The 16,481-nt window shown below is 42.7% G+C and overlaps 1 protein-coding gene across 1 annotated transcript in view; it reads left to right on the forward strand.

Annotated features, from left to right (window-relative positions):
- The window catches only part of LOC143297342 (FMRFamide receptor-like), a 455,696-nt gene that overhangs the window by 430,158 nt on the left and 9,057 nt on the right, over positions 1-16,481 (forward strand). The gene's annotated exons all lie outside the window — the stretch shown is intronic.

The raw sequence follows: 16,481 nt of genomic DNA on the forward strand, positions 1-16,481 counted from the left end.
CCAGTTCGGGAATCAACGATCGCACGTGAAAGATAGGGACGTGTGTATTTTTACATTAGTAGGAATGCTGCAGCTGGCGACAGAACTGTGTGCAGCAGATAATTGGCCCTTTAAACTGTAACCACCTTCCTTTTTTTTTTTTTTTTTTTTTTTTAGATGGTCGCTGGCTTCTTGAGTGTTGTCCAGAACAGCATGTGCTTGTTTTACGGATATTCTGCATCAGCTGTCGTGTTTGAACGTATTAATTTTAAAGGGGGGGGGGGGGGGGGCTTGTTAAAAATTAATTTGTGTGGTGGTCTTAACACACACACACACACACACAAAAAAAAAAAAAAAAAAAAAAAAACGATGACAGCGGACTGCAAACAGCAAAGGGGTGGTTGAGGGGATGGGAGGAAAGGGGGCGTGGAATGGTGGGGGATGGGGGTTGGGGGGGGGGGGGCTAGTGGTTGGGAGACAGCAGAAGGATGACTGAATCTTGTGACGTACACAGGATAGAGTTAGCTTCTTCTTCTTCTTCTTCTTCTTTCTTTTCTTTTTTTTTTTTTTTATCTGAGTGTCAGTCGCAGGTCATCTTTTCCCTCATACCTTATGGGCAAAAAAAAAAAAAAAAATCTTTACTCATCGACTACACTCGTTCACCCCTCTCTCAGCCTTCTCTCTCTCTCTCTCTCTCTCTCTCTCTCTCTCTCTCTGATATCAAAACACAAGAAAAAAAAACTACCTTTGCTAACAAATAGTTCACACTCTCATGCACTCGCGGTTATCGTGCCATGCTTTTATAAACTTCAACGCACCTGTCGCCTGTTCCCTGTTTGATCAGGATCACGCGCGAAAGATACGGGCATGTAACACGTAGGGACGTTACAGTAACATGACTCAGCACAGGTAATTGGCCCCGTAAAACTTTTAACAGCCTTTCGCGTTTCAGTTTGCGCCATGGTTCAGAGCAACGGTACAGTCCTGTGCAATTTATTTTAGCTTGAGAAGCTGCTTTGAGCTGGCTGTAAAATACATCACGGCAGGGAGGGGGGGTGGGAAAGGGGGGAGGACGGTGACAGAAAAGAGGTTTGGGAGCGGCTGAGTCTCTTTGAAGCTTGTCGGGGAGAGGGCGTCATCGCCACTGCATTTCCACAGCCAAGTATCGATTACTGGTGGGTTTTTTCCCCCCAACTCGCACTGAGCAAACTGATAATTTGTGGACTACTACACTCCGTTTGAAAACTCTTAATTTTGTCACCTGCTGGGCCCAGTTGCACAAATCTGCCCCATCCTATCTCTGCGGCTGCCTTCACCTCTACACTCCATCTCGCTCACTACGATCGGCTTCGGATCCACTCTGTTTACGCATACCCACATTCAAACACTCGACTGTTGGCAGCCCTTCTTTCTCTGTCTCTGGACCTTGCGATTGGAATGAACTTCCTCTTTCGCTTCGTCAAGTCTCCACACTCAGCTCTTTCAAGCCTGGCCTTAAAACCCCCCTCTTCCCAAAATAGCCTCCCTTCCCTGCTTCTTCCTTGTATTCAGTTTCACCAGTTTTAGAGCTATGCATGCGTGTGAATGACTGGTGCGAAAGCGCTTTGATTTGTCTCTGCGCAAGATTCAACTCTATATAAATACCATCATTATTATTATAAATAAATCGTTAACTGACAGGTAGTGAAGAGTGAATTTGAGAGAACAACTAAACAAGATGGCGAAGAGAGAGAAAAGTTAGAGGGGGAGAAGGGAGAGGGAGAGATTTTGCCCCCTCCCCCTCCTCCTCCTCCTCCACCCCGTAGTCTACAAGGAGAGAAATCTTGACTCGAAAATAATTCGAAAATTCTAACTTGCCTTCCTGCCTTGAGAACTTGAGAAAGGGGGCGAGTTTAACTCCAGAGAACGCCTGACTAAAAAGACCACCAGAGACTGGGAGAGACAGCGGGGCGAGAACTGACGAGTCTGGTCAGTGCGAGACAGAGAGACCAGCACAGAAAAAGAGAGACTGGTCTGTGAAGCATGTGTGATAAATTCTATATATAATCCCGCAAGTTTATAATCTATCAACTTGACAACATCACAGACACGTGGATAAGAATGGAATTTTTATATCACTCTGTTTACGCATACCCAGATTCAAACACTCGACTGTTGGCCGCCGTTCTTTCTCTGTCTCTGGACCTTGCGATTGGAATGAACTTCCTCTTTCGCTTCGTCAAGTCTCCACACTCAGCTCTTTCAAGTCTGGCCTTAAAAGCCACCTCTTCCCAAAATAGCCTCCCTTGCCTGCCCTTCCTTGTCTTTAGTTTCTACAATTTTAGAGTTATGCATGCGTGTGAATGACTGGTGCGAGAGCGCTTTGATTTGTCTCTGCACAAGATTCAGCGCTATATAAATACCATTATTGTTATTATTAGTAGTAGTATTTAAGAGAGAGAGACAGAAAGACACATATGAGAGACAGACAGACAGAGGGATATAAATAGAAACTGAGAAAAAGATACAGAGAAAGAGAGAGTAGAGGAACACAGAGAGAGAGACATAGAAAATTAAATAGAACCAGAGAAAATGAGAGAGAGAGAGACAGAGAGACAAGACAAATTCATTATTTTCCGAGGATAATAGATAAGCACTGGCGCGCTTTTTTTTTTTTGCTTTTTTTTTTTGCTTTTTTTTTTCATCCGGTCCCCGTCCTGACAGAGGGTCTACACTACACAATACTACATTATATATGTCATTGTATGAGAGAGAGGAGGAGGAGGAGGGGCCGGGGGGGGGTGAATTGCCCATCGAGATAAGTGTGAATGAGGTGACCGCTTGGAGACGCTGGCATCTTCCGTCCTGACCCCTCGCTGAACGGACGACGGCCACACCAGGGACGCCAGGCAACGCAACACGGAGGATGGCATTTTCACAGCTCACAGGGGTCCGTGCTGTTTAGAGACCAAACATTAATTAGAGTAGGGTGAGAATGACTGATGCGTGGACACCAAATTCTGTCTGTATGCATGTGTGTGTGTGTGTGTGTGTGTGTGTGTGTGTGTGTGTGTGTGTGTGTGTGTGTGTCTCTCTCTCTCTCTCTCTCATCCTTTTGTCAATCTGTGTGTGTGTGTGTGTCTGTGTGTGTCTGTTCTTTATCATATTCTTTCTGCATGACTTTTTTTCCCTCTCTTTTTAATTCTCTATTAAATTTTCTCCCCTTTTCATTAAATATATGTGTGCTATTGTAACTGATGTAGATTAGCAAGGACAGGTTGGAAGAATGGGTCATGCCCAAAGTCTTAATCCTTGAATAAATAAAAAGTTTTTGGAGTTCTGAGTTCAGAGTTCTCTCTCTCTCTCTCTCTCTCTCTCTCTCTCTGTGTGTGTGTGTGTGTGTGTGTGTGTGTGTGTGTGTGTGTGTGTGTGTGTGTGTGTGTGTCGCACGTTCCCAGTAATCCTAATGAAATTATGCTTATGGCCTATCCATATTTTGCCATATTTCTAATCATTCTGTTACCCTTTTAGATTTGTGTGTGGTGAGAAAAAAAATCTTGAAGTGGATTTGCAGCTTTGCAAATTTGCAGATTTTGTGAATGAAACATGACCATTCATAGTGTGCTAGCACGTTTGAAAAAGCACAGATATTATGTGTCGTATTAAAAAAGAACAAAAAAGATATGGGTATGTTATTGTGACTTATTTTTATAATAATATTATAATAATTTTATTATTATTTTATCATTATTTTCATTACAATTACCTTTTTTTATATCATAAATATTATTTATTTATTTATGTAAGCTTATCTTTTTTTTTCTTTCTTTTTTTTTCTCAAGGCCTGACTGAGCGCGTTGGGTTACGCTGCTGGTCAGGCATCTGCTTGGCAGATGTGGTGTAGCGTATATGGAGTTGTCCGAACGCAGTGACGCCTCCTTGAGCTACTGAAACTGAGACTTATTTTTATGCCTGGTGTTTTGATTGTTGTATGTCACGGTGTATTTTTATTGCTATGTTATCTGTCGTGGTAAACAAGATTTAGTCTGGGTATGGTATTGTTCTCCTCTCTCTCTCTCTCTCTCTCTCTCTCTCTCTCTCTCTCTCTCTCTCTCTCTCTCTCTCTCCCCCCCTCCCCCTCCCTCTCTCTCTCTCTCTCTCTCTCTCTCTCTCTCTCTACAAAGATGTCCATTCAGTTCCAGACACAGACCTCGGCAGTTTGAATTTGGCTGCTACATCCCGTTCAAAACGATCAAACAGTGCGTTCATTTGAATGTTGTAACATTTATTTGGAGAAGCACTCTCCCATTATTACAAAAATGTACACATGCAAACCAAGGTTCCGAGACGTGTTAGCCATGTCATGAAGTTATTTTGATTTGTAAAGAACATAATTTATTTCTGTGCATTATTGTTTGATCAACGTCCCCAGATCCCTTTGTTCCCTTTGTGAATGGGCGTACAGCCTAACACAAAAAAACCGTCCATTCATTCATTCATTCATCCATTCATTCTGTGTGTGTGTGTGTGGTGTGTGTGTGTGTGTGTGTGTGTGTGTGTGTATGTGGTGTGTGTGTGTAGTGTGTATGTGTGTGTGTGTGTGTGTGTGTGTGTGTGTGTTTGTGACGGGTTGAATGATCGGGGTGTATGCGGAGGGGGAGGGCGAAGGAGAATTTTGGATGGGTAGATTTTTTGAAAATGAAAAAACCTCTCTCTCTCTCTCTCTCTCTCTCTCTCTCTCTCTCTCTCTCTCTCTCTCCCAGCCCCCCACCCCCACCCCCCACCCCCCACCGTCAGTCTCTCTACCTCTCTCTCGTTCCTCTCTCTCTCTACATCTTTCTCTCTTGAGTAATAAAGTTTTTGAATCTTGAATCTCTTGATCTCTCAATCTCTCTAGATCCATCCCTCTCACTCTTTCTCTCTCTCTCTAGAATATCTCTGTCTATCTCTCCCGGTCCCCTCTCTCACTCTTTCTCTCTCCCTATTGATTGACCTCTGTCTCTGTCTTTCTGTCTCTCTGTCATTCCTGTTCTCTCTACCTGTCTCTGTCTGTCTGTCTGTCTGTCTGTCTGTCTGTCTGTCTGTCTCTCCCTCTCCCTCTCTCTCTCTCTCTCCCTCTCTCTCCGTCAGTCTCTCTCCCTCTCTCTCTCGTTCTTCTGTCTGTCTCTAGATCTCCCCCTCTCTGTTACTCTCTCTCTCTCTCTCTACATCTCTCTTTTGATCTCTATCTCTCTAGATCCCTCCCTCTCACTCTTTCTCTCTCTCTCTCTCTCTCCCTCTCTCTCTCTCCCTAGATTCTCTCTATCTATCTATCTATCTATCTATCTATCTATCTATTTATCTATCTCTCCCGTCCCCTCTCTCAATCTTTCTCTCTCCCTGGGTATATATATATATATATATATCTGTCACTCTGTCTCTCTCTCTGTCTCTGTTTCTCTCCTGTTCTCTCTCTCTCTCTCTCTCTCTCTCTCTCTGCCTTAACAAGCCAAATGTTTTGATTGCCATAAAAAATTATTAGCGTGCAATGTCCCAGCCCGCAACAAACTGTCTCCTTGACCTGCTTACCTCCTTGCTCTTCACAACGGTTTCTGTTCCCCCACCACCTCATCACCCTCACCTCACTCACCTTACCTGTGGGTACGTTGGGGAGGGCCATGCGTTTTTGTTTAGTTTTTCCGGGGGGGGGGGGGGTTGTTTGTTTGTTTGGTTTTTGGTGGGGTTTTTTTTTCTTGTTTTTTAATGTGTGAGAGTCGTCGTAATGCTTTCACCAAAGTGTCCCGTTGCTTTGAAATCCTTAGCAGCCCTGTGAGAAAAAAAAACAACTCTTCAGTCTTCAGTTTTATGCACCAAATTACTCCCCCCCCCCCCCCCCCCCCCCCTTTTTTTTTTTTTAAGCTGAGTAGCTAGAGCACTTTACTTCAGACATGTACCCAATTATCCGCCCTTCATCTACACAGGATGAAAGAACGTTGGCAGGGTTTAAAGAGAAAAGCAGGGGCCTTACCGCGTGATGGTGGGAGTGTGATTTGAGGGGGGGGGGGGGGGGGGGGGGGGCAGTGATCTAGTGGTTACACGCGCAACCAGGAAGCGTGAGAACACGGGTTCGAATCCCACAGACCTGGAGTGGTGGTCAGAGTGCTGTCCATTCCAATGGAACGCGATAAATCGAGGCCCTGCATTCGGCACGCACTCTGCGCACGCACTTTGACGAACCCACGACAACTAAAGGGTGGTCCCTGGCAAAATTATTTATTTAAAAAAAAAAAAAATTGATAGTTTCAGTTTCAGTAGCTCAAGGAGGCGTCACTGCGTTCGGACAAATCCATATACACTACACCACATCTGCCAAGCAGATGCCTGACCAGCAGCGTAACCCAACGCGCTTAGTCAGGAGGAGGAATTTTAATGTCCCGTCACACATATCGGTGATTGAAGACATTTTGTTAAAGTATTTATGAATACATCTGAGTATTATCGGTTAGAAGGGGTGGGAGATGTGGATGAATGGAGGGATGGGAGAAACTGGGCAAATGAGGGTAAAAATGTGGGTGAAATTTGGAAGAAAAAAAAAACCCAAAAAAACCCTCTAAATACAGTTACAGGAAATTACTTAAAGGACTTCGTAAAAGAGAAGTCGTTAACTGACAAGCGAAACAACTGATAATGAATGCAAAAATTCAACATATTCAGGTTAAAAACAAAAAAACAAAAAAACATTGCGATAACAAACTCAAAAGGGTTTGGGGAAAAAAGAAGAAGAAAAAAAAAGGTTAATACACGAAGAACAAAGTAAATACCGATTTCGGCTTCGTGTTAATCGTGGCGTGTAATATTCTAGTAGAAGAGCACCGCCCCTAAAGAGGCCGCCGGTACAATGGCTGAAGTACAGCCACGAACACAGGTCGACGCACAAATGGACCTTGTAGCACTCTCCTACCGAATCCACCGCACAAAAACTCCGATTTCACGTCACCAATACACAGATGAATGGGGAAAAAATCTCATGATATCAAAAAGAAAACAATAACAGCTAAAATATATTATTTTATGGCAGAGCTGTTCGTTCCTGCTGCTTGACGTTATCCATGGGCAGGTCACTCCTCCTATGCTTAGTCAGGCCTTCAAAAAAAAAAGGTGAATAATTAATAGATAAATACATTTTTAAAAATTATTTTAAAAAAAAACCTTCTACCACTACTAATAATAATTATGTATAAGGCGCAAAAACTTGATGAAGTCAACTATAAGCGTACATAAATAAATAAATAATAATTATAATATAAAAAAAAAAGGTAGTAATAATAATAATAATTTGATAGTAAAACAAAATTAACACATTTGCAAAATAAAAATAAAAAATTAAAAAATGGGTGGAGCTGCTCTGTTGCGACGCGACCTTCAACTGGAGAGCAGTCCGGGTTTCACGTGCAGAGAGCTGACGTGACAAAAAGAAGTAATGAAACGATAAAAGAGTGAGGATAGTGTGGTGATCTTTTTCAATGCTGTGTACTGAGAGTGTGTTTGTTTTTTTTCCTTGTGACGGGTGAGATTGGTTCTTTGTTTTCCCAGTTCCTGTATTCGTAGATGTGTGTGGGGAAGGGGGGTGGGTGTTCGGGAGGGGGGGGTCGTGGATGTTAATTAAGGACTGCACACATTTAGGGACACAAAATGTCCCATCCGTTTTAGACTGAACAGTCTCTTTTTTGATTTACCTCTGTCTCTGTCTCTCTGTCATTCCTGTTCTCTCTACCTGTCTCTGTATGTCTGTCTGTCTGTCTGTCTGTCTCTCTGTGTGTGTGTGTGTGTGTGTGTGTGTGTGTGTGTGTGTGTGTGTGTAGTGCTCAATGTAAACCTGTTTTTCTGCTTGATATATATTGATTATATCTATTTTTTTCTGTTGGTTTCTTTTCTCCCCTTTTTCTTCTTTGGTCCCTCGTGGACGAGAGCAGCATGTAAAAAAAAAAAATATTTTTTTTAAAGCATATCGCAAAGCATGTCGCATAGACTTATGTTTAACCCTCGTTAATAAGGATTTTGTCTTGTCGTGTCTCCCTTCTCTCTCCCCCACCCCCCACCCCTTCTGCCTCCCTGTCTTCTCCCTGTCTCTGTCTCTGTCTCTCTCTCTCTGTCTGTCTCTCTCTCTCTCTTTCTCACTCTGTATCCGTGCCATCTCCATAACCTATTGTTTTCGCGACCAAACTGGGTTGTTTGTTTGTTTGTTTGTTTGTTTTCTTAAGTGCAGTGATGTCTGTGCTTCGTTGTTGTTTATTTTGTGGTATGTATGTATGGGGACAGCAGCAAGATGATTAGCAACATCATTAGTGGAGTCGCGAAGCTGTTCCACCAAGCCTGTTGCTGTCCCTAGACGCTGTCATGAGCTGAGTTATAGCCGCCGTAAAACAGCTTTACATCTGTTTCACACGACAAGCTATGTGGAAATCCCCCCCCACCCCCACCCCACCCCACCCCCACCCCACTCCTTCCCCCGCTAAGTGCACTGGCGCTCTGAACCCACACAATGCGAAAGCAAGGAAGGGCCCTTGAGATTTATGGATCAATTCTCTTCACGGAGACATGCAGCGACTGCAGCAGCATTCCTGTGTTATGAATGAAAAAAGAGGAGGAAAAATTACAAAGAACAAGAACGCACTTATTTGTTCACGTGTGAACGTGGACAAGATGAAAGGCCGTTTGCTTAGTTTACGTTGAAAGGTATGGCATGATGAAAGCTTCTTGTGACTGGCGTGCTTCAGGGTGTGAAGATTTCACTGAGAGTGGGATAGAGGAGAGAAAGTGAGAGACAGAGGGAGAGAAACAGAAATAGAAAAAGAGAGAGAGGAGAGAGACAGAGACAAACAGACAGACAGACAGACAGAAATAGAAAAAAGAGAGAGGAGAGAGAGAGACAGAGACAATTAGACAGAGAGACAGAGAGGGAGATATGGAGAGAGACAGAGAGAGCGGAAGAAGAGAGAAGGCAAGCAAAACGAATGTATGGTATGGTAATGGCATACCTCTACCTGTGGTAATTTTTGTGACTTTGTCTTTGGTCACTGGAATTTAGACCATCATATTTTGTGAAGAGAGAGACACAGAGAGAGGAAGAGAGATAGTGTATGTGTGCGTGTGTGCGCGCATGGTGTGTGTGTGTGTGTGTGTGTGTGTGTGTGTGGGAAGATGAGCAATGCGGCTTAGCTGACTGAAATGGAGAGGCACGTAAATTTCAGTAATCTGTATATTTGTATATAGCTATTTCCATTTGGTGTCATTTAATTTATCTTTTTATTTTCTATTCATTTTATTTGTTTGTTGTTTTCTTCTTATGTTGGACATGTGCTGCTGCCAAAAAGAAAATCTCTGTACCAAAGTATAGACAATAAAGTTTGTGTATTATATTGTATTGTATTGTAACATGCTCGGCAAACTTACCACTCCTGTTTTTGTTGTTCACGCTGCTCTGGGTGCCCGTCTGTGTGAAGACACCGGGAAAAGAACTCGTCCCTTTAACTCACTCAGTACGGCCAGTCCTCTCTTCTCCTCTACACAGACCCCCCCGGATGTCCAGTGGGTGTCTGAATGACCCAACCTTTAGCTTCCTTTACTGTGGTAGTCTTTGTCAAAATTCACGTCTTCAGTATAAGAGCGTTCCGCTTGCAAAATTTTGATGATGGTAATTGGGATGAAACGCTGTTAACGTCGTCTCTTTCGCCGTTCGTATGGAGAGAGTTAATCCTGCTTTTGAAGTGGAAACGTTGAAATGACGCCCCTGTTCCCATCTCTGTTACCGTCTTCTGTCCTCTTTCCAACGTCCGTGCACTGTTTGTGGACAGCGGACACTGGGTGTGGGTGGTGGGGGGGTGAAGTGTTCAGCCAGGTAACGCTGACAGGGAGGTGGGTTTCGGGGATTCTACCTGTCGGAGTGTTGCTTGGTGTGTGAGGTGTGAAACAAAAAGGTTGTGGGGTTTCTGGTTTGAGAAATTAGGAAGATGACTATACTTGTGTGCATGTGTGTGTGTGTATGTGCGCGCGCGTGTTTGGTTGTGTTTGGTTGTGTTTTTTGTTGTTGTTGTTGTTGTTTTTTGTGTGTGGTTTTTTATTTGTTTGTTTGCTTTTCCTTTGCACAGAAGATTATACTTTCTTTTCAGCATCATCTCCATCACAGTTTCACATGAAATTCCACACCAATAAAGCAGAATAACAATTCACACCACCTTTAGCAATAGAGGTAATTCATATACACGTATGATATGGTGACAGTTTGCAAGAGTGTTTTTAGTCAACAAACAAATAACTCTGCCCAACAAACAGGAAAGAATGTAAAAAGTAAAGAAGAGAAAAAACAAACAAACAACAAACACACACTAAAAAAAAACGACAACAACAACTACAAAAAGAAGGAAGAAAAAACACATCTCCCAGAACATGACATTTCCAATCTCAGCTCACAGCACACATTAACAGTCAAATCTCATGGATCACAGGGAACATACGAGTCACAACAAACCAATCAAACTAAGACCAGTCAATATTATGTTCACACCTGTGGAATCATCTCCGGCTCTATATAAGATTAGATAAATCCATGTTCCTTCACTAAATCTAAATAGGGTAGCCATTTAACAGAGAAATCCCGATAATTCCTTTCCATTAGGTGTATTTGTTTTTCTGTTGTGTACTTGTGCTTGAGTTCAGCAATGAATGCGTGTAAACCTGGTTTAACCTTATTAATCCTACACTTGTGCATACAGAATTTTGCCCATAAAAATATCAAATCAAAAATATCATCCATTTTCGTTTTACAGTCAGTGCCAAAGAAGATAAGTTCAAAATTGAGGGACAGTCTTTCACAGTTTTCACAGTTTTCTTTAAGTTTATTTTCAAACTGAAGCCAAAACGTTTGTATAAACCACAAATAATGCTGCACTTCATATTTTTCGGTGTCATCATCAGTCACACCCATTACTTTTAGGATACTATTTGACACTAGGAATTCTATGGCATAACTTGATCTGAAACCATTTTATCTTTATTTCCTTAATTTTCTTTATCTACAATCTCCCAATCAATTTGTGTATTTAGCTCTTTTTCCCATTTCATAAAGGCTTTTATGTCAAATATTTCAGTTTTTTGCAATAGTAATTTATAGTATGGTTTTATTCCTTTGCTTGTTCCGGCGTGTGCGTGTGTCTGTGTGTCTGTCTGTCCGTTTGTCTGTCTGTCGTGTGTGTGTGTGTGCGTTCGCGTGCATGTAATGCAATATCCTCACGAGGATGTAACTATGTTGTGTGCGAGAGACAAAAGAAGCACTCCGCACACGCAAAACAATAATGCAATCTAAATCTACGTTCAGCCGAAGACAAATATCTCTTTTTTTGCGGGTTGACAACCAGGCGAACAGGGCTTTTAGATGTAAGGTGAAAACACTGCACCAACACTTGACAATCACACAGCTGTCTATCTGGTGTCTGTCAGTGTCTCAGTCTGTCTGTGGGTGAGTGTATTTGGCCTCATGGCGATGTGTAGACAGATATGCGTGGATATGTAGGGGGTTAAAAGGGAACATGTGGGCCATCAGCGTTTCGGTCTGGTAATCGGCATTGTGTGCTTCTCTCTCTCTCTCTCTCTCTCTCTCTCTCTCTTTCTCTCTCTCTCACAGAATATACTTGTGTAATTGATAATATGGAATTTATTGCTATATTTATATAAAGCCTTAAAAAGACGTGCAGTTGCTGTTCGTCAGTAATATATTAATGGTAAGGTGTTTTCTTCGTTTATGATTACGATTGTAACTTACTTGTTCAGGTCCCTTCAGAATGGGCCGATGGTCTTCTGAATAAATATCATTTCATTTCTCTCTCTCTCTTTCTCTCTCTCTCTCTCTCTCTCTCTCTCTCTCTCCTCTCCCCCTCACACTCCCCTCCCCCCTCTCTCTCTCTCATAGTGCTTGCCGTTCTGTTACTATCGCAAGATCCGTGCTTTGCCTTACTCGCATGCACACACAGAAGTGCGTTCACACACACACACACACACACACACACACACACACACACACACACACTGATATGATATATAGAGATATATATAGAGAGAGAGGTACAGAGAGACCGACAGACAGAATTAGAGAGAGACAGTTACAGAGAAACGGAGACCAAACAGGAAGTCTTCTCCTCACAAAAACTCCACAACCCTTTTTTTTTTTTTTTTTTTTTTTTGTTTGTTTGTTTTATACCTCACAAACCAAGCAACACCTGGCATGTAAAATCCCCGACCCCCCCCCCCCCCCCCCCCCAACACACACACACACACACCCACCCTTGTCAGCGTTACCTGGCTGAACACTTCACCCCCCACCACCCACACCCAATGTCCGCTGTCCACAAACAGTGCACGGACGCTGGAAAGAGGTCAGACAGTAACAAAAGATGGGAACAGGAGGGAGTCATTTGTTTCAACTTCAAAAGCGGGATTTGGAAGACATCGACCCTGATGTGTTTTGTTAAGCCTGTCGTTCTTTTCCGTCTTGTATTTTCTGTCTGGATGAAAGTCGAATAATTCAACTCTGTAGGTTCAGTGGACTTTGTGGGTAGATTTATGTCTGTTTGCCCTCCGAGGTGTTTCGGAAACGAAAACAGATTTTCGTGATAGTTTAAGATACAGTCATGTTCGCTTGAAGTAGGTTGTATTCGAACGTGAAAATATTCAGGCGTCCTGATGTGGAATTTCTTCTGTCAATGTGTTGTGTGTTTGTGTTTGGCTGCGTGAGAGCGTGCGGGTCATTATGTCTGTTCGTGTGTGTGGGATGTGCACGCGTATGGGTAAGGAGGAGGGGAAATGATATGACTGTCAAAACCCCCAACTACAAACTTTGTGTTCCTACTTCTTCATGTGTCTCTCACGAATGTGTGTGCATGCATGTATACGTGTGAGTGCGTGTGCAGGTGTGAGCAAGAGGTTCATACAGCGAGCACACCCATGTGAAATTTCAGATAAGAAACAGTCCATCTTAAAGATATATGTTAATTAAAGCCGTAGAATTTACGTTCAGTTTCAGTAGCTTAAGGAGGCGTCACTGCGTTCGGACAAATCCATATACGCTACACCACATCTGCCAAGCAGATGCCTGACCAGCAGCGTAACCCAACGCGCTTTGTCAGGCCTTGAGAAAAAATAAATAAAATAAAATAAAATATAAAAAAAATAAATAAATAAATAAATAAATAATATAATTAAAATAATAAATAGATAAATAAATGAAACTAAACCATATCGATTGCAAGCCAGCCGACTTTGAGAAGCATTGCACAGGCTTTGATTAAGATGAAAATAGTGCACCAAGACAGCTGTGTGTCTGTCTGTTTGTCTGTGTATCTTGTCCGTCTGTTTGGGTCTGTGGCTATGTCGCACGCATGCATACTCGCACACACACACACACACACACACACACACACACACACGTACTACGCATTGCCGCACGCACTGACTCACGCATTCACACACACTTACACACACACACACACACACACACACACACACACACACACTACACTAAACTACACTACACTACACTACACTATCCCCGACCATTTACGTCTTCACCCACCACAGATTTAAAAGTGAAACAAACCAGAAATAGAAAGTGAACATATTTTTTTTTACACCTCTAACTTCGTCGTGTAAAACTGGAACATGTTGTTGGCGTGTTGCCCGTGCAAGCTTTAAAACATCCACCGTGCACAGTGAGAACGATGGGTGTTACAGATGTGGGAGTGTGTTCATGACAGCATCCCACTTCATGTGACTTTCTGCTTTGAGAGTAAACACGTCCCAGAGGTCTACGCGCGCGGTGTTAGCGCGTCACTAACGTCGAGGTGCTCGTTGTTAACGCGTCACTAACGTCGAGGTGCTCGTTGTTAACGCGTCACTAACGTCTGGGTGTTCGTTGTAAACACGCCATTGACGTCGGAGTGCTCGGTGTAAACGCGTCACTAACGTCGGGGTGCTCGCTGTATTCACGTTACAAACGTCTGGGTGTTCGTTGTAAACACGTCATTGACGTCGGAGTGCTCGGTGTAAACACGTCACTAACGTCGGGGTGCTCGTTGTTAACGCGTCACTAACGTCGAGGTGCTCGTTGTTAACGCGTCACTAACGTCGAGGTGCTCGTTGTAAACACGTCACTAACGTCTGGGTGTTCGTTGTAAACACGTCATTGACGTCGGAGTGCTCGGTGTAAACACGTCACTAACGTCGGGGTGCTCGTTGTAAACACGTCACTAACGTCGGGGTGCTCGGTGTAAACACGTCACTAACGTCGGGGTGCTCGGTGTAAACACGTCACTAACGTCAGGGTGCTCGGTGTAAACACGTCACTAACGTCGGGGTGATCGCCGTAAAATACGTCAGTCACGTTCGTTGCGCGTGCTGTAAACACGTCCAAGGTAACTGTTTGTGAGTGTACACACTGTAAGCACAAATCGAAACGTCGGCGTGCGTGCTGTAAACACGTGTCTCAGTACCTGGAGAAGATACAAAAATAAAAATAAAAAAATAGAAAAAGATTAAATGACAGCAGCGATTCCAGTGGTTTATATATCAGCCCTCCTCTCACACACACACACACACAGCAGTTGTTTGCCTCTCAGGGTCAGTTGCCAGTGCAAATCTCTCTTCACCAGCGGTTTTCTTCTAGAAGCCGGGGGGGTCGGAGGGTGTGTTTCTGCTTCTCGTTTGTCTGACCGATAAAACGGAAACTCGTTGTGGCTCTTGAAGTCTTGTTTCAAGTGGGCTTGGGAGAGAGAGAGAGAGAGAGAGGGGGAGAGAGAGAGATGGAGACAGGGGGGGTTAGAATGGCACCAACTGCCAAGATTTGGCCGTGGTTGTTGAGGTGTGTGGTGTACGTGTGGATAATGTTGAGGTCTGAGGAGTTGGGAATTTCTTCCGATGGTTTCACTGAGAAAGTCGTTAAGAAGGAGCAGTTTTAAAAAAAATAATAATAAAAAAAAAGCAGTCTCTGTCTGTCTGTCTGTCTTTCCTTTCCCTCTCTTTGTCTCTGTCTCTCTCTGTTTCTTTTTCTCAGTCTCTATTTTTTTCTGTCTCTCTGCCTGTGTGTAATATATACATATATATATACATATATATATATATATATATATATATATATATATATATATATATATGTGTGTGTGTGTGTGTGTGTGTGTGTGTGTGTGTAGCTCTGTGTATGTGTATCTGTCTGTCTGTCTGTCTCTCTCTCTGTCTCTCTCTCTCTCTCTCTCTCTCTCTCTCTCTCTATATATATATATATATATATATATGTGTGTGTGTGTGTGTGTGTGTATGTGTATGGTGTGTGTGTGTGTGTGTATGGTGTGTGTGTGTGTGTGTGTGTGTGACTGCTTGTATCGGTATAGACCTGTGCCGTTGTTGTTGTTGTTGGGTTGTTGTTTTTTCATTGTCATATTCCATGACCTTTCTTTGAACGTTAGCTTTGATATCAGTATCTTACACATTTCCATTAATTGATCTGTATATATGTTGAAAAGCGGTGCTTTCTATTGATGGGTGAGTGCAGTACGAAAGACAAATATGTATTGTTAATATTACAATGTTGCCAGGAAAAAGCAATGTCGTGATTGCCTTTCGGTGAAGTCACGATCATGGCACACACAAAAAAAAAAACCACAGCTCCTCCAGTCTATTTTCCTTGTACCGTTCTTCAAGCACGATGTGGAAAAATAAAGCCAGCATATATTTTATTGCTTTTTTTTTTCTTTATCTTCGTTTGGTTTGGTTTTGTTTTGTTTTTTTAAGTCCGGTGTGCATTTCTCTTGCCTCGTCATGTGTGGTATTCTATTTCATCATCTTTTCACAAAAGGAAGAAAACTGAAAGTGACTTTCTTTTTCTTCTTTTTTTTTTTATCTCATCTGTTTATGTCGTTCTTCGAACGAGAGAGTAAAGAACAGAAATAGCACTAACCGTTTTCTGTTTTATTGTGAAAGATGATACTCACTCTCCTTGCGTCATCAACTTCCTCACAGGAGAGACCATGAGGGAGAGAAAAATCGAAACCGACATTCACATCTTTGCTTTGTATCATTACTTTATCATGTTATGTCTGTCATTCTGATTACTTTGTGGTCATCTCCATACAATATGACAGGATTTCACAACCAACCAACTGCTTCGTGATTCTTCGAACAAAATTCGAGAAAACAGAAACCATAACCATTGTTGCTGGAACGTCAGAAAATCAAAATCCTCCTGTTGCTTCATCATCATTTCCTTACCAATATACTTCCTAATGCTAGAACATCAAAACCACCTTGCCTCTTCTTCTTTCAGATGATGTGCAGCGAGTCTGAATTTTGGCCACCGCTCCAGAAAGACAGGAAATGTTTGGTTCACCCCATGTTCGGTGTTCTCGTTACAGATAGGACCCCCCACCCCAAACCGTTACAGATCTCTGGTAAGGGTATTGTTCACCCTGTGATGTGTGTCCTTACAGATCAGACCACAAACA

This window comes from Babylonia areolata, chromosome 22 (genome assembly GCF_041734735.1).
Source record: "Babylonia areolata isolate BAREFJ2019XMU chromosome 22, ASM4173473v1, whole genome shotgun sequence".
Lineage (NCBI taxonomy): Eukaryota > Metazoa > Mollusca > Gastropoda > Neogastropoda > Buccinidae > Babylonia > Babylonia areolata.